Source organism: Amblyomma mixtum, chromosome 10 (genome assembly GCF_055824585.1).
Source record: "Amblyomma mixtum isolate Tamu chromosome 10, ASM5582458v1, whole genome shotgun sequence".
Lineage (NCBI taxonomy): Eukaryota > Metazoa > Arthropoda > Arachnida > Ixodida > Ixodidae > Amblyomma > Amblyomma mixtum.
In genome coordinates, this window is record NC_143021.1 from 112,811,691 (window position 1) to 112,837,762 (window position 26,072).

Genomic DNA, 26,072 nt, shown 5'->3' on the forward strand with positions numbered 1-26,072 from the left:
TAGCAAGACAGTGTCATTGGCGAAATACTGGATTGCATTATCAGCTCAAGAACACAGCAACTTTTATCCCTCAAAGGACCCCCTCCAGCCGTTGGCTTTCTCCGATTTTCATGACCCTGCTAGAGTGACAATGGAGGGAGGAGGGCGACTATGCGGAGAGGGGACTACCCTTGACCTTGGAAGGGGGGAATAATCCCCTTCCATGTCCCACTCCCTGCATTGTCATGCTAGCAGGGCCATGAGAATCTGCAGACAGCATTGCCTGAAAGGGGGTCCTTTGACGAGGAAAAAGCTACGTTATTGACTTGAATCCTACTACAGGCGCCCTTAGGAAAAAATTAGAAATTATGCATCTCATGAGAGATATGTGTGGTATATACAAACAGCCTTTGTCAAATTTTGGAACCCTGAGAGGTTTGCTTCAAAACCATTGGGCTCTTGTAGCATACATAGAAGTCCCAACTTTTGGAAGGGGAGGAAGTTCCTCTTAACAACTAGAGATTTGGAAGGCCAGGGATACTTAACGACCCACACGGCGCAGCCCAAAACAGCCAACAAGGAACTTCCCTGCACTGATGTGGCCCCCAAAACAAGAAAACAACACAAGTTTGCCACAACTATGCACTGTTCACTTCAGGATTGGAAGTTTGATGAAAATTTTCATTCTGTAAGATGCCTTAAGTTGCTTGCGCACAAGACCAGTGCTGCAAAATGCATTTTGCTGCAGAAGGCTTATATGTATCAAAAAGATACCAGATCGCTAAGCCCCTCTTTTGCTTGAAAAATCAAATCGGGAATTGTTCATCATTCAGATAGCCAAGAAAAAAAAGGATGCACAGCAAATAAAAAAATGAACACCTTTCTGTGGGCAACACAAAAGCAGGAAAATCAAATGAGAACTGTATACTCAAGCATATTAAGGACTTACAATTTCAAACAAATCATTACAAACTATGGTTTTGCTGCAATGAAAATGTGACGTACGACATAACATGGTAGAAAGCTTGTTTATTCAGCACACAAATAATGCTAAATCCCCAAAGGCTTATATAAAACAAGGCACCATATGATAGCGTTTGGTCAACGATTTTCTAAAAAGGTACACAAGACTGAAAATCACAGCATGGTAAACAGACTGAACTCTGTTGATATAATACGGGTTGCCTGACTGACTGAAATGAAAGGAGTCACATTTTATGGCTTGGTGAGGCAAAAGTCAGGCAAAGATACCTCCCACAGTGGCTGATTTGCTGTGGCATACAGTTGTAGAGCACAAGGTTGCAGGATCAAATCCTAGTTCCTCTGGTCACATCTCACTGCCACTCAAATGTGAAAACACGTGTGCTGCGCATTGGCAGTGCACGTTAAAGAACCCTAAATGACCAAATTATTCAAAAGCCCTCCACTATGGTGTCCCTTTCTTTCTTCCTTGTTTCACTGCCTGCTTCACCGTTTCTCTTATGACACAGTTCAGATGTTTAGTGTAGGACAGTGTACAATCAGTAAGTAATCAAACGTGAACAACACTGAAATGCAGAGACAAGAATGCAAACGTATCAGCTCTGCGAGACAATGTACAAACAAGGTTGATTACCACTTCTGAAACACAATCCTTGCACTTTCTAAGTGAAATTCAGATGTGCTAGTATTGAGATTTCCCTTGCTAAGATCTTCTCATTTCGCTGTTCATGTTTCAAACGTCATGTTTAAATACTATTTGTTGACAAAAGTACCACTGCTTTCCTCATAAATAATCTGCATTTGTATTTTGGATACACTAAGAAACAAATGGCAGCCTCAGAACTTTAAAAATGGATCTAACTGCAGGCTCAAAGTTGCAAACTAGCTCATTAAATTTTCACATCACGGTGTGACGACGGCTGACATGGAGGTAGCTTTCTCCTGAGTCAAGAATAAAAGGACAGAACAATAAAAATAGATGGGCTTTCGCGCGTTTGGCCAATATAGTTTCTTATCACAATAAGCTTAATTCCGCAGTGCAAAAAGCAACATCTCTTTCAGTCGTCAATTAAACTCCACTGGACTCTACAACCAAAAATAAAAAAGAATTTCAATGCTCAAAATGTGAATAAAATGGCCGAGTTGTTCACTGATGTACAAATTTGTACAAGGGACCAAGGCCTTGTCCGATGTTTATCATTTAGCATTGGCCTCCTGTTAGACACTGTCTGAGGATCAAATAAAGCAAACAAAATTTTTCATGACTCCCTGGCACACAGCTAAATTTGCCATGAAAGCATCTAGCATCGTTCTTGCTCATTTCCGACCTCGCACAAATATGAAACATTATCTATGTTTATAAACACACACTGTGCAAGAACATCTTCAGTAGAAAACAAATGGTGGTTTTCTGACAGCGGTGGATGCACACAAGGCACAATATGGGGCACATAATGGGACACATTTGGCACGATGCGCATTTGTTGGCAGTGAAAATAAATGGAATTCTGAGCCACATAAATACCAAGTATATATGAGTAGGTGCCGTCCTTCATCTTTACATAACATGTACAGCTCTTCTTAGGTACAACATAGTCTGCGGCATGAATGATGATGCTGCCCACCTCTGCACGAAAATACTTGGAAATGCTAGGTACGCAAGCAAATCTCTCCATGAAGAGTTTTTCAAGACTCTGCGACAATTCTCGAATTGGCTGAGCAGCTCCAAGAACACACGTTTGATACCACCTTTTGCTCTTGGATTCTAGTTCACATTTAGCAGCTGCAAGGCGGGCTGAAAGTTGTAACACTCTACTTAAAAATCCATGTTTGATGCATGATGCACCTTTCTGCCACCTGCATTGGCACAGATTTTGCAGCCGAAACAAGCTTCAAGGCTCGGCCATTAGAATCCTCAAAGGGGCGTGTTGAAATGCCCCAAAGTGGACCGAACATCCGTGTTGCCTTTGGTAAGTGAAGCAGCTGATGAACGTTAAACGTTGCTGCTGCCTCTCCATAGAGTTTTGTGACTTGTGTAGCAAATTGGAAGAGTAGGTTTTCTGCATCACTGATATCACTTTCATTGACCACATCCTTCAATAGCAAGAAAACTGCTTTCACAAGAAGGGCAAAATGGGACACATATGTATGCACAAGAAACCCTGAAAGACATGGCAAGCTATAAAATAGTAGCCAGTACCGCCACTCTGTGGCCTTCCAGAATGCACGTTCTGAAAGTGGCCGTGGCATCCCTGCAAATGTGATTGGAGGTTTTATGCACCGTAGCCTCGAATCCAAGATGTTAATGTGCCTGCCAATATAGAAGGCCGATCCCGTGGCTGAAAGCCACAGCTCAGTCAGCTGCTTGGTCACACCCTCCAGCACACAATGCATGTAGTCTGGTGGTAGTCCCCAGACAAGGTCCAGACCCTTGAGCTTCATAAGACAAGATGGGCCTTTCATGCCAAAGATTGCAGTCTTCTCCAGCGTTGACCGAAGCATCGCATTAAGCACACCTGCATGCGTCCTCTCAGCAGCCACCTGACCATGACAGGGAAACTGCACTGTTCCTGGACAAAAACATCTTCACATTTGTCATTACGGTGGCTGCTTAGGCAGCTTGGAATACATTTTTCTTTCACTACATCAGTTTACGGCATAATAAATAGTTGAAACTGCACCCTTGTGTGCATTGTTCTTTTAATTCTACTTTACTAATTGTTTATTAAGTAAGAAGCAAAAGCAGCGAGGCAATATGTGTATCTCTGCTGACGTCTCGTTGCCTGCCACAGTCACTTGCATGCAGTATGTGCGAATGACAGCGGTGCTTGCTGTGCACAATCAGGAGTGAAGAGGGCGATCTGAATCACTATGGGAATGCCAACATGTCAGCATGAGTGAACTTCTCTTTGCACCTCCTCGAAAGTTGTGAAAGCTTAGTGGTTGAGCTACTTGTGAGGATAGCAACCAGAATTCGGACATGCGTTAGACGTGACTTAGCCATGCACTTGCAGTGAAGTTCGCCGTACCTTCAATGAGAATCGGCCGGGTAGCTCGAATGTATCTTTAGACACTTCAATAAAAAAAACTCGGGATCCTGCCTTCCCAATCAACCTGCTGTCATGGCAAGCAGTTATACATGATGGCGATAATCCACCATGTAATGAGAGTTACACTGTTCTCTTCTGAAGCCTGGTAAGTTGTTACAACTACAACGGATTATAAATATCGGTGAGCTGCTTGCTGCTCAACATTGGGTAAAAAGGCTTCTCTCTAAAACACCTGTTAACAGGCTCTTTAAAAATTGTAGTAAAAAATTGGATGGAAATTAACTCCTTTTTTTACTGCACATATAATAGTATGCAATGTTTAATGTGGTGGCTTCATAAAAACCAATTTTCATTAACAAAAAAATCCACGGATAATTCCCATTGAAAGTCACAATAAATACAACGCTGTCCTTCATGTTCGATTTTTCATTCGACTTGCTATCTTTTCTTTTTTTCTGAGCACACATATTTCCCAGGGCAGGTTGCATCTACATTCACCAGATATAAACGTTTGCTTAGACTTCACCTGTAAAATTTGCAACAGGCACCATGCTTCACTTATCCAGCCAGAGCTTTAGCTCTGTCCAAGCACAGAGTCTACATGAGCAGGTTGCTATCAATCTATTTCACTCTGCTCATTGTACTTGAGATATAATGGTTTTTCTGGCAACTACCGTAGCAACATTGGGCAGCATTAATTGGTAGCAATTTCCGAATCAAAAAGTACTTTAAGAACAGAATGCCATTATATTACATTTCAAGTCATCGCATCAAGATGAAAAGCCTACACTGTGTTTTATTTCCAATCAACAGTATCATATCAAGCATGCTATTGGCACAAACTTAGCAATGATTAAGTTCCTACTTGAATGACGCCATTTTGGCCAAAAGGATGCTCTACACCTGCCATCCAGCTGCGTATCCACACTTGTTCGAGGCAAGCTGAGCAGGTCTACAAAACCATTTGCCATCATGATTGTTTAGACAAATTCCCAATCCATGAAGCAGTTACCTAAGCAGCTAATAGGCTAGCAACCAAACCATGCAGTATAATGTGCAGTGCCCTATGGGTAACTCTAGTTTCACTTAGTCCGACCTGGTATGTGCTAGAAATTTGACCGAGTCCAAGAATCCACACCACGCCATCATTGACACAAATGACTCCTATCTTTTGCAGGTTCTTGTTAACTGTGCTTCAGTGTTGGTGTATTGTTATCTCTCAAGACTACTTCTGGCATTTGCCAAACAAAAGAATGCAGTGCTTCAGTAAGCCCAGCATATTTTAACACTGCTTATATTGCAAATTACGAAAGATTGCAAGTTATTTTTACTTCTTGATTGAATTTTCCATATTTCTTCCCAATGGGTCCCTGCAGTGACTCGTCCCTAAAATAATGGCTCCAGCCAAAACAAAATAAAAAAATGAAGTAGAACGAGCGATACCCGGCACCTGCTTGGCATTGACAGGCTCAAACCGATCTGAAGCGAACAATAGGGCCCAAAGTGGAAATTTTTGATAAAAAAAACAATTGAAGAAAGAATTAGAAACAGGTACACATGGACACGCTTCCCAAGCATATTTCAAGCAAGTTATGTTGACAAGATCAGACAGAAAGCAAAGGCTAGCCCAACACCACAACGCGCCTCTCCCCCTATAAAGCAGCAGGCATTAGTATGAACTGAGTGTTTAGCCTTGAACACTGCTTAGCCACATCAGCTGCTCAGGCACATTTAAAAACTATATGTATTACAAAAGAAATGCTTTTGATTAAAAAAAAAATACGAGCCACACTCATCGTCAATAGCTGTGCCTTTTTCCCAACACCAACTGCAGCCAAAATACCCGTTGAATTGTTTCATGTTTAATAGGGCCGCTCTGGCTGGGGAGTCCACACAGCAGGTGACAGCATGAACTGCAGACTTTACAGCTGTTCCAGCATGGTACCATGTCAGCTTCCCAATACTGCAAACCTCTTCAACAAATCTCTTCATAAAAAGGTGCATTGGGGGTGAGTTTTTGAAAACCATAAGGCTGAAATGGTCACATTCTGCCATTTCAGTTGAAATGAAAGTTCGTTAATTACAAAATATGGATCACCATTTTGAAGACTTGCTAGATTCAAACACTGGTGCCCCATCCGTGTTGAAAGTGAGTGTGAGATCAGACCAAGTCATGTTCAAGTGGTTTCTTGTGCTCCTGTACCGGTCACCACCCGTGATGTCGGTATAAGTTCCTGGTTTGTGACATCTTGTCGCTATTTGCTGGAGATTTCCAAAAAGAGGCTCCCTTGTTTGCTTCACTAAGTCAAGGATTTGCTGTTTCAAGTCAAACATAAAAAAAACTTCCAGTGTTGATTAAAGTCTGCACTATCTTTTGGACGCCACATGACTTACATTTAACAGCTGTTTTTTTTCCAAGGCTCAACATAGTCCCAAGGTAATCATAGCATGCCGAACAAAAAAAGTGTAGCTTGAGTGCTTCCTTTTGATTTTTCCACAGCTTCCTGAAGAAATAAGTGGTGCCTGGTACAACTTCTGACCCAAACAAAGCATTAATTAAAATCAGCAGACCTCTTACTTGTGCCCATGTTAGACCTGCATTTACAACATAAGCTAAAACCAACAAGAGTGCTTCTGCTTTCGTTGTTGTTTGGTGCGGCAGAGTCTCAGCAGACAATCTTTCAAACTGTTCCTGGAAGTCATAGGTTAATCTCTCCGCATCAGGATCATCAACTTCACTTTCTTGATTACTGTCCTCACTCCTGTTCGCGGCAGCAGGTACGTCTTCTTCACTGCCTCCAGGTTGGGTGGGCTCTGGTTGTGAACATGCACCAGTTTCGGGTATGCTGCTCTCGCTCTCAGAGCATGGACCGATGTTCTTATTAGCACAGCTGGCGTTATGTGCTCCATCGTCTCCGCTGTTGGGTGACAATGAACCCACAGCATCTGGAGAATCCTGACTGGGGCTTCTACCTTGCAAATCCTCATTTTGTAGGTGTGAGCATGAATCGGCACTTTGTAAAGCTCTGGGAGGACCACTCACATTTAGTGCAGTGTCATCCTAAAAATAAAAAAAGAAGCAGAAATTACAAGCCAAACACAACCAACAATTGGCACGCAAGATAAAAAAGAAAAGTGAATGCGAACTGTTACTACAGGCATCCTCACGTGCCTTCTTGCAGGTAGTGATGCCCATTACAAGTGTTTGAAAAGCAACTATGACAACACAACCAAAAAAATTGGGGGGACACTTGAGCTCCACTTTCAAGGGCATGACGCGATAGCGTTAGTGCCTCAGGCACCCCTTGCGGATCGTTGTTAACGCGCATGCACTTTGCTGCTAGCTTAATCGCTAATCCCTTAATTTGTGCTGCCATTATCTCAAACATATTCATCAGCATGCAGTCATCAACTACTCAAATAAGTCTTTTCAGTTTCAAGAAAAAGAACCAGTTCAGTTTTTACATACGGGACATTTTTGTAAAAAAAAGAAAAAAAATAATACCATATCATATAAAAGACCCGGCACAGCTATAAAGCCCTGCCTTAACCAAACTGTACAAACACGGCTTCCTGGCTTAGGGATCTGACTTGGGATCTAAGGGTGCCAGGTTCAACTCGCGTCTCACAAGAGCTACCAGAGTTGGCAGCTCCTTCCAACACCGACACATCATGTAGCCTGCGCACATCAAGCAAACTGCCTACCAATCAGCGCCGTGCCATGTCACCAATCTGATATCCTCCGGCCAGAGGCATGCTCGTGATTTTCCGCTCACAATGTCGACAGCACTAACGACACATTTTTTGCTAAACAGGGCCCTTAATGTCAATGCATTAATAAATATAAATATTCATTATCACAAGTGAGGGCATGTTTAGCTCAAGAACAGTCCTTATTCTGCCCATGTAACTACTACAATCTATTGAGCTCAGTAAACACATGCTTTATTGAACCTACCACCTAAGCTACTCGGGTAATTGTGATTTTCTAGCAGTGCAGGGCCCATACGAAGGTGAAATTAGGATAGACAGCGAGTCCTAATCAGCCACTGCCTGTGGTTTGCAAGCCTGTCCCAACGTACAACAAAGGGGCTGCAAGAGAACTTTTCATTCTTCTGTTAACTGATGCGAAAAAAAGCTAGGCTGCCAAAATGACTAAGACAAGCAAAGGTGCACTGCAAACCTTTAGGACAGCGCTGGCACCTATGCAAGGCAATTTTCTGTGAGTAACATTCAAATACACTACAACAGTGACCACAAGCTGTGCCAGAATATTCGTAGAGAGGTGGCAAGTTAAATTTCGGACAAGCGTGATGCCTGTCACATTCGTGCACGTGGACAAAAAATAAAACAGCAAACAGTGGCGATAGCTTCACATACTGACCAGAGAGAGAGCCTAACGAAGGCTAAATTGCCAATATTCATCCTCTTTATCAGGATCTCAAGGAAGTGTTCAGCAAATTTTTTATGCGGGCCGACAACTTTCAGGTCAAAATCACCACCTCTTACCTCCCTTTGGCACCGTCACTGAAGCTAACAGCTACAAGTTAAAATTTTTAACTAGAGAGAGACCGAGACTCCCTAGAATTTTTCAAGGCCACTTATGTGGTAATACACTAATAATAAAGCAGCAGTAAATGACATCATCAGTAGCACATGGCTCATGTCTTGCACACAGTCTTTTTTTCCTTTACTGGTGGTCTGTTTTGGTGGTCTGTTAAGTTGAATATATTATGTAGTGAGACAGCAGATAACCACAGGCAAACAAACATTGTGCTTAGCAACTACATTGTGCTGTAGTTGGTTTCCTGTTTTTGGGGCTTATTTTTCTTTCTATTTGTTTTGAGACTTCAATGTGCTCTAGTGACTCTTGGAGCATGACAGAGTGGTAGAAATTTTGGGTCTCCTTGCTTATATAACTTGTCATTTCACTTGATCCACAAAAAAAAAAGCAGTTTGAACTTTGTGCCTTGTGGTGTTGCTTTTCCTTTTTTGCTGCCTGGTCCTTGTCCTGTTTATGAAGAGACAACTTTCCTAGATATGAATAAACTAGCTTGCAAGAATTTCTTACCGGACTCAAAATATGTGGAGAATCGTGACTGGGACTGCTTCCTTGAATGTCCCCATCTTGCCGGTCCGAGCAGTAAATGCCACTCTGTAAAGCCCTGGAAGGATCATTCATGATGAGTGGTGCGTCATCCTAAAAAATAGGAAAGGAAAAAACAATACTACAAACTGTTGGGATGGGTTAATGAATGTCTGCTACCCTGCGATCCTTCATCTACCTTTTTACAGTAGCCATCAAATGAAACGCGGACAGAAAAGAATTCGCCGCTGGAGAAGATCTACAGATAAGACATACCTTTAGCTACCGCACAGCGGTCTCCGCGCCATTTCTAAGGAAACTTCTAAAGGCTAACTCTCTCGTTTTGCTGCTCCCTTTCAAAGTGTCTTCTCGGTCTTTAATTCAACGCTGAGATAAACGCACGCGCACATATGATAGGTAGACTTTTTGAATCGATCTTTTCTGCATGTTGCAGAGTTTGTGTGGAAAATTTTGCGCGCTCTAGTATTCAGTGTCCCAGTAGATGCTCGCTGTTCCCGATTTCAACTGTCTGTGCGCACCTTATTTTAATACAGACGCTAACTTACACTGCATACACGCGCACACACTTACACACACACGCACGCACGCACACACACACACACACACACACACACACAAACACACACACACACACACACAAACAAACAAACACACACACACACACACGCACACACACGCACGCACGCACGCGCACACGCGCACGCGCACACGCGCACGCATGCACGAGCGCGCACATAATCTATACATACATACCTTAACGGCACCCCTTTTGCGTCTGTTCCGGATGTTGCAGAGGGTTTGTTTGGGAATTTTTCCGTTTGAACCAGGTTCCAAGTATTGCCTGTAGCGCTTTCGTGACTTCTGTGACATCGCGAAGTTGGCTGCTAATACGCCCGGTGCCGAAAACCGCTTCCGCTCGTTGAATCTTCAGCAGACGCTACGCCCGTCACTGTACTGTCACTCCCTGGCTCCGTGCAAAAGCGATCTTCCCGCCACCATGCCGCCACCACGTGCAGTGTTGCCACCTCTATTTCTGAGCATTCCACCAAAATGTGTTGAAAAATCTGCTAATAATCCGCTAAACATTTTTGGAAAACACCAAAATATCTGCTAATATGTACTGCGATGCTGTAAAAATACTTGCACTGCGTCTTTCCTTGGCTTAGAAATGCAAGCAAATGTAGCGATCCAGAGTTAGAACTGTGATCAAAATAAGGGATTCCTTAAGCAAAAACGAAACCCCACGAATTTCGATGGAGGCGAAATAATAGAAGCCCGCATACTGTGCGATGTCAGTGCACGTTAGAGAACCTCTGGTTCCCTGGTGGTGGAAATTTCTGGAGCCCTTCACTACGGCGTCTCTCATAGCGTAGTCGCTTTGGGACGTTAAACCCCATAAACCAAACTAAACCAAACCAGAATGCGCATCGCCGTTTGAAGCGGCGTCTGCTTGTGCGCGTGTCACAACCAGCCATGAACATGAGGTCAAGGAAAAGGTGGCATATTTTATCCCGCAACCGTGGCTAGGAGGAAAGAGCATTTTCTTAAAGCGTTCAGTCAGATTATTTTTTGAGCAACATTCGTTGGCAGCGTCCAGGGCAGCTTGTACCGCATCGTTCCTGCGAGCGTTCCTGCCAGCAATTTTGTTTAAAGGCGTGAGTAAAGAAAACCAAACAAAAGTAGGCTGTAAGGTAATCCTGTTCTCCTCAAATACACAGTCCGCAATAACCCATATAAAAAGTACTCCACAAGGGCCATTCTTCATAGATTTATTGTACCGGGCGCTTCAGCGAACACTTTCAAAAATTTTTACATTGCCTCGCGCATCGCATGTTCCTTGCACGAACAGGGACTGGAATGTTGTTAGTGACGACATTGCTTCACTGTGCTTAATGACATACATTGACAAATATTTTGTTACTGATATGTCAGTTGATTCGTCAACAATGATTCTGTATTTGCTGTTGCCAATGTCTGATGAAAGTTCCTCTTTAAAGTGCGGGTACAGAACATTTTCGCCACTGCAGCGCATTTTGTCCTCTTCATTCGGCAGTCTCTGGCAGCCGCTCTGTCTGGGAATGCTTTCTTGATGAATTCTGCCAGATGGTCGGCAGTGCTGCAGTGTTCAGCTATCAACGCGGCCCTGCCCTCTGCTGTGCTCACGGCATTGCTTTCAGTTCTTTTTGGGAATGTAATCTGCTGACGGGCCCAATATGCTAGTATCATTCTGGTGTTTTTTTGTATTTTTGTGAGCCTTCAGTTCGTTGTACTTGGATCCGAGTTGGCACCTGCAAAACTTACATTCAGCAACCTTCAATCCATTGGGTGTTTTCTTGCAGAGGAGCCAGCTGCTCAGACCCGGGTCTTTAAGCCATTCGTCTCGAAACTTTTGAGCGTACTTCACTTTCGGCGTTTTTGCCATGATATCTCCCATGCTCGTGCGCACCGGTTGGGATAGGTTATTTTCTGCCGCAGCGCCACAGTCAATGCCGATATATACCAAGCGGACTGCTTTATTCTGCTCAAAGAAGCAAGGAGGAAGCACTGAGTGAGCGTTCAAAGTGTAGAGTGACTGTTTTTTTTTTTGTTTTTTAAGATGCTGGTTCCGAAGTAATCTGCGAGATAGGGTGTAGCAAAGTGACCGAGGCGCCTAGGCGCCTTTCACCGCGCCTCGCAGGGTCGATGCATGGCGTCATGCATAGGATCAGTTGAAACCCTACAGCAGCCAGGTGCGGAGAGGCGCAAGCTACGAATCTCTCCGTGGGCTTCTTCGAGGCGTGCCATTATAGTGTACTAATTCTAGTACACTATAGTGCCATACAACGGCCCACGAGAACTGGCCACACCAACGAGCCAGCGGCCGGCACCGCTGATAAATTCCCTTCCTCGTACATAACCCGCCGGCCACTATTTTTTTACTGAAGCCCACGAAGAGAATTGCTCATTTCGTTCAGATCCACTTCACGTATGCAACCTGAAATCCGCTAAACCAATGACACCCACGAAATAAAGATTCAAAATCCACTAAAAAATCTTCTAGCCGCTAGACGAACATTTTTCCCGCTAAGAGGCAACAAAAGTCACTTAATTTAGCGGGAAAATCGCTAAAATGGCGACACTGAATTCTGCATGTACTTCGTATGAATTTCGAAGTCGAAATAAAAAATCCTAAACTATTTGAGCAAGGTTGCTTGGACATTTTGCCCTTTCGTACATAAAAGCACGCATGTATATACGAGTACAGCTATAAATTATAACAGCACGTTTTACGTGGGAAAAGTACTTGTATGGTGGCACTATATTTTGCTGCGCATGATGCATGAAAGCCTATGCACGCCTTATAGTTTTGGCCGCGTAGTTGAGATGCGTCCATTGCCAAATCAAGGCGCGTCGCGTTGCAAACTTAGTGCGCATTTGCGGTTCGTGTTAATTGTTCCCGAAATGTTCGTCTACTGTGAGTACGTGTGTGATCATACAACTGCTGTTGTTGAACACACTAAAGTTCAGTCATTTGAACCAAAGAACGTCGCGGATTTCGATCCTGGAAAAAACTACAGCGTCTACTGGTGCGGCGACGACAGGTGAGAGTTTGAAGCTGCACAAGAGAGTATCGATATGTTTAAGGAATCTAACAAAAAAAAATAGCTCCCTGATCCTTGTCTCGCCAAGATTACGCTACTGAAAAAAGACATGCGTCCTGTTCAATGTTTTGTTCGCATGCACGCGAGAAAAAAGCAACGTTGTAAATGAAGAACTCTTTGCGCACATTTTTCATCGTGTTACTCGTAAGCATATATCGCTAACGCAACTTGTGCGACATGTCTGCTTAGATTTATTGCTTATTAGCAGTGCCTCGGTGCAAGCATTTGTTTTTAACTTTATTCGCGCTCCACGTGTTCCACAATTTACAGGTAGGTCAGTATGGCAAATGCTAAGAAAGATGATGCTAGCGTCAGTGCTAATTGCTGTTCGAAGCGGTATTACCTCCCGCCCTAAATTAAGCCGCCAGTTGACAGCCATCCTTGGTAGTGCCAGACTTCGTCGTTTCCGCGTCCTCTCAATGTATTGAAATATAACGGATGGTTGTGTCATTTCTCCCGCAGAAAACGTGCTAGAACATATAGTGGTGATGAATTTCTGTCGTATATAATGCTGGACTGGTGAAAACATGGCTCTAAGTTTCTGGCCTTGAAAATGCCTCATACCTAACGAGAGAGTGTTATAGGCCTCGTTACGCAGAAAAATCCGGTATCGGCGCTGTGATCGCAAAATATGTTGGCTCAGGCACCACATTTACCCCCGGAGAACCAGCCTAGGTTACTTGACCTTAGGGTCGCCCCAAGCTAACACCCCAATCCAACTAACCACCCGGACAAGTGACAGTTAAATTGATACTTGTTTGCGAGAGGTTGCTCGGGAAGAGTAACTTGGGTCGCACAAGACCCGCAAGTGAAAGCACCTGCTATCGCAGGGCGATGGCGCATCCCTTAACCGCTGCACCAGTGAGGAAGGAGTTTTATGAGGACTCCAAGGGATATATGAACATCAAGTTAAAAATGACCGATTCCGCATATATGGGCATTAACTCAAAGTCGCCATTGAATGATATGCTGAAGGCGGAGATGAAGTGTCACTTCCAATTTTTTTTATCTTTCCTGCCGTAACACAAGTTTTAGAATGACGCGCTATTGGCGAGCGTAACTGATTTGAGCGAAGGTATTGCTCCTCGCCGCCCTCACGTGTTTCAGCAACAATCCGACTTCCGTATAGAGAGAAAGGCTGGCTAAAAACTTTATTTGACAAACATCATCGTCATGTCTGCAAAAATAAAAGATGCTGACGGAGCAGGTAGAGCTCTAATCCTTGCCTCGAGCTGATGGAGCTCGTACATTCGGTCCGTGGCGAAGGGAAGTTGTTCTCAGCGATCCAGCACTGCTGCTGTACTTGTACTTATGGATGTTCGCGCCACTGGTGCCAGTCCCGTTTTTGCCGCGATGAGGAATTGTAGCCGCACTCTTTGCAGGCGAACGCGCCAGCTGCTGCAGTTGGAAGAAGAAAGAAACAAAGTTATCCTCATTGCAGAATATCCTGAAGAAGTTGCATCGCTTTCAGTTTTGCATTTTATCTGTGCCTAGGTTCGGTGGAAGCATGGGAAAGAGCCGATGCCTTCCCACGAAAAGCTGTTTGTTTATAAGAAATTGCAAGGTAGTTGAATGAACAGCAGGCATATGCGTCAGTGTCTTTCACAGGCCGTTCGAAATTATTATTTAACAATTTTCATCGTAAATACACTAGCAAGACAGAGACCAAGAGCAGATAATGCCCTCAGGGTGTAAGGCTGTTGCAAGTTATGAGTCTTATTCCAGTAGCACTACTAGGCGGATCTTCCGATGTCGGACACATGTACTGCGTGCCTAGAGTCTGCTTTCCGACAGGAGGTCCTTCTGCCCATTGGGTTGTGGGCAACCCGCCGTGCGTATAAACCTGGCGGACAAGGCTGGAAATTACTTCGTGAGAAAGGCCTGCAAGTCATAGGACACTGTGGTGAGGGCCTCTATGGTAAATTCCTTCCGGGTAAAGGCCTTTAGGTCCAAGGCTTTCGTCGTAATGTCATTTAGCTCAAATGGCTTGACCACGTAGGCAGCTTATGTGCTCAACGTAAGTAGTGTTATCGCACGATATTCCGCGCTTTACATGCTAAACCATCTGCCGATTTTTTTGTATGTCTGAAAGTGAAAGCTCATTTGTGCAAATGCCTTTTCGTGCAGTTAACTTTGCCGAGAGTTTCAAAATAGGCAGCAGCACTCTCAGACTACGCGGTCAAGCGCATGTTGGTGGCTATTGTATACAGCAAGTCGCTTTTTTGGATTGCGCCCAATAGCATATTTAGTCGCGATCAATTTTCCACGTAGCAAGCAATGAAGTTATAGAACGTTCCGCAAAACATCCATTTCTAGCTTTACATCTTTTACCAATTAAATTTTTTTCTCACACTCAGAGGCCCGCGAAATACAACAAAATTCCACGTGACATTACCGCTTGCGCACCGGTATTACAGTGGTCTAAAACATTCGGCGTAGGAATGAGCACATCAGTTAGCCCGGTGCGATGACGCTTAAAAAGCGGCAGGGCAGCGACGCAGGAGCTGGCTTTGCGATCTTCACCTGCGGTATGCTTCATTTGCGGCGCGTCATGATAGCGATAAGCAGGCGCAGCCTGTACCGCTTGCGCTGGGGTGAATCGCACAGCCGGCGCCAGCGTTGCAGGCCTGTCACCTTTTCAGCGGCAGCACACCCGGCCATATGAGAAGTTCGTGTGTAGGCGCACGTTTGAGATCTCTCCAATCGCGGTATGTCGCGTGGCATTTTTTCTATATCGGGGGGATCTGCAGCAAGAGAAAAAAAATGCCAATTTGTACTAAATGTAAGGTTTGAAACTCCTCAGTCGGATGTTTTTCGGACCGTTCTGCAACTTTCTCTTAAGATTTTATCGCCGAGCTTCATTGCTTGCGAAGTTGCTTAATTATTCTTAATGGACTGTGCAGTTGAACACTGTATAAAAGTAATCCGGTTAGTTCCTAGAAATATTCAGAAGAATGCATTTTATCTCGTTGTGTTAGAGCGCCGGGGCATATTTTTAAACAGGGGCTTAAGTTAGCTGGGGCACCATGTATATAATAGCAGCCGGTGAATTCAGCTCGGCGATTCGCGACAACGGATACGACAGCCTCATAAAGTCCACGAATATTTTTTTGCTATTCTTGCCGAAACATTTGGTGATAAAGTCCAGTGCAGCAACTTTTTCGTTAATTCACTTGCTCGCGCTATCCCTTGACTTTGTTCGAAGAGCTCGTTTTGAGGCATTGAATAAGATAGGATATTTATCAAAAAAAGTGCCGAAATCTTGCACTCGCAGTCAACAAACACTAATCGGGGAGCCCTAAAGTTTTTACATGTAATGCCATTTTCCAAAATTTTACAGGTACACGCCAATTATCCGGGCCTCAAAATGCCTTGGGCCCCTCAGTGAAGGAAACTTGAATCCGGTTTGAGGGTAACTGCCGAAAGCCTATGGTCCAGCACCGAATGAGCAATTCAAGCTGAATTCAAGGTTTCCGCCCGTACAAAACATGCGCACTCCGTAGAAAATTAATAAACGTAGATAGACTGTCCAATACAGATCGTATTGTTATCAGAATAATAATTTCATCCCGCTGCTCAGAAGAAGAACGATCATGTCCAAAAGTAAAGATTACAACCTTAAGATTTCCGAGAAAAATAGGCTCTAAGAGACCATGCTGCACTTGCCTTCTTCCGCCAAAGAACCCGCAGAAGTTCCACCACGAGAATCCGGCGGGAAATGTCTGGGCCCTTAGGAGCGCAGCTCGAGGTGCGGTTACGCCAAGCGCTCGCGCTGGAGGCCATCAATGATGCGGAAGGCCTCGTCGATGTTGATATCTACGCTGTCGATCTGCTGAGGACGGTGCCCCAGCGCTGCATGCAGAGTGGCTAGCACTCGCTGTTCAGTGTTGAGCCCCACGTAGTGGACTGCCAAGAAACGCCACCCCGGCCGCAGGACAACGTAAACGACGCTCTGGTCATGTGCCAGGTGATCCTGCTGTTCGGTCAGCAAGCAAGCAGTGAATGCTCTTCTGCTCTTCTGGTTGGTGGGCGTCAGGTCGAAGCGCAGCTGCCATAAGCTCCAGCAACTCGAGACACTCCTCCCAGTCGAGCGAAACAATGAGGGAGTAGATCCGCCATCCCTCCAGGCGCTGCAGCGGCAGCAGCCAGCAGCGCAGCCAGGCTATGCGCCAGAGGCAGCCTTCGTCATTCTCAGCCTGTTGCACAGCATGACAGATGGCACTGTGGATGTCGTTAAGCGGCATTTGCTGCAGCCTTGGCAGCCACGACATATTCGCTTCGTCCATGCTTCGCAGCAGGGCTGCGGGGATACTGCGAAGGAGACAATCAAGACTGAGTGTCTGTGTAACCACTGCCGTAGATGCCATGGAGAAGCACAGTTGAGGTGCTGATGCTACGATCCGGAGCCGGGTTCCGTCGATATGTCGAAATATGTACACCTGCGCAGATGAGCTCCCAAAAGTGAGCCGTTCACTGCCACCGTTGTTTCCGTTTCAGGCTGCTGGCCCGGAGGCTTGAACCTTTCTGCGCGCGGAGGACTTCCAAGCACTGCTGCCTAAGCACCTTCTTCCAGGTTTACCGCAATGGAAGACAACGTGATTTTAAGACACGCTTAAAATCGTTCGCAGGGGACCGTGTCCTAAGAAATCGACACAGACGTTTGTTATCCTTCTTTTTTAGATGGTTCGGCAGTTATCTTTTGATAGAAAAGAGTAAGCTTATCTCATGTGGCGCACTTCCAAATGCACAGAGCTTCGTAATCAGTCGTGATCAACATGCCTGATTCATTTCTGCCAAGAACATAAGAGCTGGAGCTGAATAGGGTTCCTAGAACTAGTTCCTTATGCCTTGTGTTGAAAATTATACGCGATTTTGTGAACTTGCGCTGTCTCGGGGCTGCATTTGTTCGCCTTGTATATAATTTATGTTATCGAGGATTCTTGTCTTACCTTCTTCGCCCGCGCCACACGTAGAGGAACAGGCCCCGTGTTTTCAGGACAAGTGCTACTTCGGCGCGAGCTCTAACACAAGAGCCGAGGGCGGAGGTGGTGGTGGTAAAAAAACTTTTTTTTTAATACTCAAAGAGAGTTTGGGGTTCAGAAGACCCCGCTACATGGTCGGAATCCTTAGTCCGGGACACCGCATGAGGAGGCCCCTTCTCGCGCCCGCTTTACTCGCTTCTCGCGCCCCCTTTGGGACTCTAATGTAGAGCAGTTGAGGAGGGCAGTCTTCCTTGCTTCTCGAGTAGGGGTGGGGGAAGGGGGATGGTGAGTATTTATTTATTTATTATCAATACCTCAAATGCCCCAGGAATGGGGTATTACATGAGGGATTGGCTGAATGTGTCACTAATGGGAGATTGGATGGCAGCCTTGAAGTTGAAGTGCAGTGGATCGGAGTGGTGCACGGAGTCGATTGGCAGGCTGTTCCAGTCTCGAGCAGTTTGCACGAAGAATGAGCGAAGATGAGCTGTAGTCTGTGCGGGGGGAGGGTAGACTGCTTTGGGATGGTTGGTACGGCTTGATAAGCGATGAGCTGGCAGGATAGCTGAAACATCAAGTTGGCTGTGATAAAATTTATGAAAGAGGTAGAGCCGAAAGATGCAACGTCTGGACTCGAGATTAGTAAGATTAGCCTCAGATTTAAGTGCAGTGACGCTGGTGTGATACGAGTAGTCCGAAAAAATAAATATAGCTGCGCGATTCTGAACTGATTCGAGGGTGTTCGAAAGGTTAGATTGATGAGGGTCCTAGACTGAGCATGCGTACTCCAACTTCGGCCGGACAAATGTGAGGTATGTTAATGTTTTAATTGAAGCAGAAGCGAGTCGCAAGTTCCTACGGAGGAAGCGAAGAGTGCGATTGGCTTCGTTTGTTATGTTTGTTATGTGCGCTGACCAATTAAGTGTGTTAGAAAATGTGATGCCGAGATATTTATACGATTGAACAGATGCTATTTCAGATGCACTTATTTCATACTTCAAGGCTTGACAGTTTTGGCGCCGATGGAAAGAAAGCAATGACGTTTTATTAGTGTTTAAGGACATTAACCATGTGTTGCACCAGGCTTCAACACGTTTAAGGTCGTCTTGAAGTAAGCGAGAGTTAGAGGTGTTATGGATGGGGCAGTAGATTACACAGTCGTCTGCAAATAGGCGGATATGAGAAGTGATATTATTAGGCAGGTAAATATAGATTAGAAAAAGCAAAGGCCCAAGCACAGTGCCTTGGGGGACACCGGAAAGGACCGGGGTGCAAGATGACGAAAGTTTATTAGCATACACAAATTGTTTCCGGTTAGTGAGAAAATTACGTATCCAATCTAATACAAGGGGGTTAATGTGTAAGCTTGAAAGTTTAAGTAGAAGTCTTTGATGGGGAACCTTGTCAAATGCCTTTTCAAAATCCAAAAAGAGAGCGTCCACCGGAATGCTTAAATCGAGATTAGAGCTTATGTCGTTATTGAATAAAGCTAGTTGAGTATCACATGATAGCCCTTTGCGAAACCCATGCTGATTAGGATGAAAAAAAGTGACAGATATCAGGAATTTTACTATGTGAGAGTAAAGCACATGCTCCATTAGTTTTGAACAAACGCTAGTTAGTGAAATGGGACGATAACTAGAACATAAAGATGGAGGACCTTTTTTCGGGACTGGAACAACCTTGCCTACTTTCCAGTCTTCCGGCACCACTCCTGATGACAATGATTGCTGAAAAATATGGCATAAAATCACACTGACAGTGTTTTTCGTATGTTTTAGTACCTTGGTGTTAATGCCATCGACACCTGCAGAAGATGAAAGCCTTAATGAGTCAATGATTTTCACAATACCGGGAGGATTAAAAGTGATCTCAGGCATAACAGTGTGATCGTAATGGGGAAAATCTGGTAAATTGTTAGCAGGTTCTTGCGTGAAAACAGAACTGAATGCACGGTTTAGTTCTTCGGCTGTTTGACTTGCAGGAATCGGGCGATTGCAGTGATCGTGTAATTGTAATGGTTGCGAGCGTTTAGGGTTTATAGTACTGCAAAATTTTTTAGGGTCATTTTTTAACATGGTTGGCAAAACTGGTGAATAGAAAACACGCTTTGTTTTGTTAGCAAGTGACTCAAACTCCTTTTCCGCAGTGTAATACTTTTTCCATGAGCATTCGTTGTTAATTCGTTTATCAGAGCGAAATAGTCTTTTCTTTTTGTTGTTGAGACGTTTCAGCGTGCGGTTGAACCATGGCGATGATTGTTTATCGGTTCCAGTGATAGTGGGTATGTACGTCTTTATCAGCTCATGCATTTTATCCTTGAAAAGTAACCAGTTAGTCTCAGTGGAACGTTTAGAAAAGTCCTCAAGAAGCCAGACGGAAAATTCTTCAAGTGCAGTATTGATTGCGGAATAGTTTCCTTTGTCGCATAATGTTATTATTTTCATTATTGTTGGTGTACCCGGTAGATGGCAATGAAATGAACCGTCCACGATGGAATGGCCACTAAGACCTGGTAAATATGTGAGCGAAGAGAGCTTATCGGAGTCCGAGGTAAGGATCAGATCGAGTGTGTTAGACGAATTGCTGCTATGACGTGTTGGTTGGGCGACTACTTGCGTTAGTCCAAAGGTTAGACACGTGTTTACGAAGTCACTTTCAATGTTATTCTTTGATAGTGTTTTGGCGAGATTAGACCAGGTAATAGCAGGAAAGTTAGTCTCCGAACAGCAGAATAGGTGACCGGCGGTGCGTTGCAGTTACGCACTGAAGAACTGCGTGGAATTCGGCGACAAAAGAAGCGTTGGCAGCGGGGGGGCGATAACAGGCGCCTATTGTTATAGGCGGGTAAGAGGCATTGGAAATAACAAATATAATTTCTAGGGGCGATGATATTTTTAATTCGATGCATTGGAGGTCTCGCTGGGCTGCTATCAGTACGCCATCCCCACGCTTGTCGCTTCGATCCCGCCGGAAAATATTTAAATCGGAAGAAAGCGATAGAATTTCAGAGTCGGTGATTGATGATGTGAGCCAGGTCTCGGTAAGAACAACAAGGTTAGACTCTGTTGTGTGAATTATATTGCTGAGAGGATCAAGTTTAGGCAAAATGCTTCTGATATTAGTATATATAAAGGATAAGTAAGAACGGCTAGGTTTCAAACAAGTGTTTCCTACATGTGTAAAGGGTGGGGGACAACCATCTGATTACTGCGGTCAAAAGTATAAGTTTTCTTTCCAATGGTTAGTTTGTCGTGTCTGAGTTTGAATTTAGTTTCTTCCTGTGCCTTTGCAAATTCCACAAGGCGCTTTCTAGCGGTAAGAGTACTTGGGCAGTAGTCCTCAGAAATACTGTAACTTGTGCCTTTGAGTTTTTTGGCACATGAAAGAACCTTTTCTTTTACCTTAAAATGCGCAAATTTAACAATTATTGGTCGGTTTCGGTCCGCCCCAAACTTTCCCAGCCTGTGAGCTCTTTCGATATCTAGGGGAGCAAGAGTGGTGTCTAACTGCTCGCTGCAGTGTTGGATAATAAGGGCCTCTGACTGCGCCCATGTTTCCCGCTCGTCAGCTTTATGGCCAAAAAAAACCAGGTTTGATCTGCGCGACCTGTCGTCCGAATCATCAAGTCTGCTTTTAATAGCAGCAATCTGCTCAGAGTTCTGTTCGGAGAGCGCCTGTACTTCGTTCACTTGTTTCTTTACAGCTGTTATCGATGAACAGTCGGCTTCAATTTTTGCCAGTCGATTTTTAATTGCTTCAAATGCCTCATCAGTGAGTACATTCTGAGTACATGCCGACACCATGTGAAAGATTTCACAGATCTATCCCCAATGCGGGCAGCGCCCATCTATGTTAGGATCAAAGTGTTTGGCGATGGCAGGACAGAGAAGAGTTCCTGTTTGCAGGCGCCGCAGAGTTCGCTCATCCCGCTTACTACGCCCCTTGGCAGGTGCCGGGAAGAGGCGCTGGCTGTCGCAGTAATAAATTAAGATTTTCCGGAACAGCAGAAGCGGTTTATGCTGCTTCTGAGCCAGGAGAGCTAGGAGAAGGAGCATGGTTTGTCAGCGTTCGGGCGGCCGCATCAGCTGCCTAATTGCCGCGTAGACCCTGGTGTTTAGGAGCCCAGGTTACGTTTGTGCGAGTTGGATCGGCGGGATCCAGTCTTAGAATTTGGGAGGAAAGAGGTGATATTTACCCTGCAAGATAGTGTTCACAGGCTCGGGGAGAGTCTGTGATAACCGTTGACGATTTTGGATCGGCGGCAGCGAGAGCTATTGCAACTTCCTCCGCTCGCGTTCAATTAGGGGCCCGAAAAGATAGCCTATCCGCATCCATTCCCCGGTGGACTACGGCAGCAGTGTAGAATCCCGCGGGTGACGGCCCTGTGATGTCCACGTAGTAGACGCCCTGTTTAGATCCATATTACCTCTCAAGCGTGCGAACCCGCGATTGTCGTCTGCCTTCATGTGAAGTCATGTCCATGTTACGCGGGAGCAGAGCGACCCAGAGCGTATGGCGCCGCAGCACCGGGGTGTTCTCCGTCCCCTCTGGTATGCATATGTGTTGGATGTGTAAGCGGTTTATCAGGCGGCGCCCAGGAGGCGTCTGCGAGAGCCACGTATATTGGTTCGCGAGCTGTGCCTCCGCAATTCCTGATAGGAGTTTACCACCCACAACGCCTTCAGTCTGGCGTTGAAGGTAGCCACCGGGAGGTCCAGCGCTCGCTTTGTTGCCTTCTTGATGATGGCGTCAATGCGCTCGTCTTCTTGTTTGGTGGTACGTAGGTACGGCACGGCGTAGAGGATTCGGATGGTCACGAAGGCGTGGGCGAGCCGTAGCGCGTCCCTGCTCCGCAGGCCACCCTTGTTGGAAACTCGGTGTTTCTTCGCCCTACCTGTTCAGCTATACGCTTGAATTTCGCTATAGTAGAGTCCGGCCTAAGGCTGTTATTGATGAACAGACAAAGGATCCGGAACTCTGGCACTTCTCTGATGGGACCGCCTGACAGAGATATGTGTAGAGATGTGTTGTCCTTGTGCCTTGAGCTGACATGTAGAAGCTCTTATTTGACGGGTTCACAATGGAGACCACAGTCGGCAGCATATCCATCGACTAGGGAGGCGGCATGATGAAGGCGGTCCTCCACCTCCTCAAGCTAGGCTCCCCTCGGTGGTCCAAATTGTAATATCGTCTGCGTAGAGCGCGTGTTTTGATGCGAAAAGCTTCACTAGGCTAGTCAACACCGCGCTTCGGGCCAGCGACACTACAGATTGGACACTTCTGCGCATGCCCGAAACCGAGTGGCATCACGCATGGCGCAGACACTCGCCATGGAAGGAGAAGAAGAAGCAACAGTCGGACGGCGCAGAAACAGGCAGAAGTGCCAGTGCGACCAAGGTCTTCACGGCAGACTTCGTGAAATATCCGTTCGGCTACGCGTGCGATGTTTGTGAAACACTATGGCATTTGTGGGATCTTAAGCCAGTAAGTGATGCCATGCGGCGGACATTGAGCTCAGCATCTGTTCACTTGAGTGAAACCGTGGGTAGGGTGTGCCCCATGCAGGGCATTTTTAGTCAAAGAGAAAGACCCTCTGTTCAGCGTTTGACCTTTCGCCGCAGCCGTGCGCAGTGCGCATTTGAAAGGAGAGGTATAAAAGGCGCGCTTGCCCATAGAACAGGCGCAGACACTCGCCATGGAAGGAGAAGAAGAAGCAACAGTCGGAAGGCGCAAAAATACCGATCCAGAAGTGGTAGCTTGGGGGTGGGCGCTTCGAGATATCCGGGCTTAACCTTAGCTAAGCCAGAGCCAATTTGTATGCCCTCCATCTCAGCCAATTGGCAGGGGAGGTACATCATGGCGGTGTGGAAAAAGAGCGGCGATAACACCGCCTCCTGTGGTGTACCCCGTGTACCCATAACGAACGGGCCGTATTCCTCGTCCTCGATCCGGAGGAATGCCTGACGCGAAGAGAGAAAGTCTCTGACATAGGCTCTGACAAGCCCTTCACCCCGCCATTAGTGCTGTTCAAGTTAGACAGTATCCTAGCATGTTTAACACTGTCGAACGCCCCCTTAAGAAAGAGGGCGAGGATGGCCTTCGTCGTTTTGTTACATGGCTGTGGGTCGTATTATGTCCCTGTGTAGTTGGAGTAGGACATCCTGTGCAGAATTGTGCGGGGGTGTTTGCAAAGAGTCCTTTACCTTCAATGTATGAAGAGAGGCGATCCCGTACCATCGCCTTCATGAACTTTCCGACACACGAGGTCAATGAGATGAGTCTCAATTTGCCCGTAGTCACGGCTTTACCTACTTCGGGGATGAAAGCGGCTGCCGCGGTTAGGTTCGAACTCGGTTATTCCGGCTCAGTAGCTGAGCCACGCAGTGTTCTCTTTTTATAAAATTGTATAAATATCTTGCTCAGTTAATAAGCGCACACCCACAGTTTTCAGATGGGGCTTGCATCTGGAGTGCCCTTCTTTTTGGTCTACAGTTTTGATGTTCGCTCTCCCTACCCAAATGCAAGCAATGTACTAAGCGGCCACCAGAGTACGTCTGAAAGGATCTGAGGGGTAGTTCTATGTACAAAGCCAAGGTGCCGTCACTGCTCTAATTTCATCTCAAATACGGCAGTCTATCAATGAACCGATTCAAGCAGTAGAAGCAAAATGGGATTCAAGTTCTGTGTAGACTGAGATGTGAAGTGGAAGGGCACTGTTAACACCCGTGAGTGAAATTGACGAATGCAGGACCTAAAACCGTCAGCTGGCAATAAACGTTCCAGTTTTATTGTATATTTCAAAATGTTAATTACCTTCTGTTAGTTAAAATGGCGACTTCTTATCCAATTGTGGCCTGTTGTACATCCACAAGTTTATTTGTACATACAGACTTTACTTGTTTTACGGCTTTCAAGATCTAGTGGTGCGAAACAAGGATTAGCGCTCTTAAAAACTACACTGATTTTACTGAAGAAGCCATGGGTACACAACGATAAGTATAAAATTTAGTTCAAAGCTATTAGCTTCCAACCAGATGTGAGGAGGCATTCCGAATAAGTGAATTACAGTTCAAATGAAGCTGAGATCGTCTCGTGTAATCTGTGCAATGAAAACCATGCAATATTTGTTGCCTTTACCTTTGAGGGCCACACTCCTGAAAAAAAAAAGAAAATTTTTGAATACCAGCGCGTCCAAGGCTTGCCTAAATTTACAGAAAAATGAAATCAGCGCAAGGGTCTGTATCTCATCACTGATATCGGGCAGAGACTGACAGTTGAAATTTTATATGTAAAATTTCATCCTAAAGAGCGCACGCTTATCCCCGGTATGTATTTCAACCAGCACAGGTAGTTTGCCCAATAGTGCAAATAGATGGCCTCCCTGTGGCGCTTTGGATGACCGGCCTTTGCCAATATATACATTGTCAATAGTGGGCTGATAATCTGTGCTGCCTCAGGTCATTTTTAAGCCAGCCGCATGGCCCGCTTCTCAATCGGAGCCTATCCATCGTCTCAATTCAGTTGGCGCGAAGCGGGGCTAGCCAGGTGAAGTGGCTAAAGACATTGGAGCTGGACAAATACCGCATCAGCCCCTGTAATTCCCTCTACGGGGTCACGTGGTTGCATGGCTCCATAAATGCTCCCACCCATTTCAGGGCGACGTAGCGGCGACGTAGCGGCAGAGCATTGTCTTCCGCTTCCTCGGTGTGAGACGCCTGGCGAGAGGCCGGGAATATAAAAATATGCCCTGCTGCTGCAGTTTCCAATGCGGAAACCGCAAGTAATCCCGGAAAGCCCTTCTAGCAGCCCCCAAGTAGCAAGCTCCTCCGGAAATAGGGCAGCATTCGATACACTGCATACAGTGGAGAAAATCTGTCCCATGATAAACACAACTCGGAGATGTGGGCGTTTAAATAGAGCTTTGGCTTCCGGAAGTTCTAAGAGTAAAAAAAAAAAGCTGGATACAGGTGGGTTCCACAGAACTGGACTTGGTTGAATTGCAAAGACAGGACTTTCCATTCACCACTCGGTTTTGGTTTACCTACTGCTCTTCGACAGGGAAGCGTTTACGGACGTGGCGCGCGTATGCTTTGTATAGTGCAGGTCTAGTGCAGCTTCTTCATGCATTGCAGAGATATTCTTACGTGATACTTTAGACAAACACCAATCTGTGACGGAAGAAAGAAGCGGTGGCGCTCTGTCGCCGGCTGCGATGACTTTTGTAAAACTTGGGGTCAAAGCTAGGCTTAGCACCCTTAAAAACACTTGGAAACAAAACTTTTCAGACCAGTTTTTAGATTTCATAGCGCAGCTATAATATCATCTCTTC

At 45.5% G+C, this 26,072-nt stretch overlaps 1 pseudogene; it reads right to left on the bottom strand.

Moving 5' to 3' along the window:
* Positions 1-2,261: 2,261 nt before the first annotated feature.
* LOC149326701 (uncharacterized) lies at positions 2,262-9,192 on the bottom strand (annotated as a pseudogene).
* Positions 9,193-26,072: the final 16,880 nt, after the last annotated feature.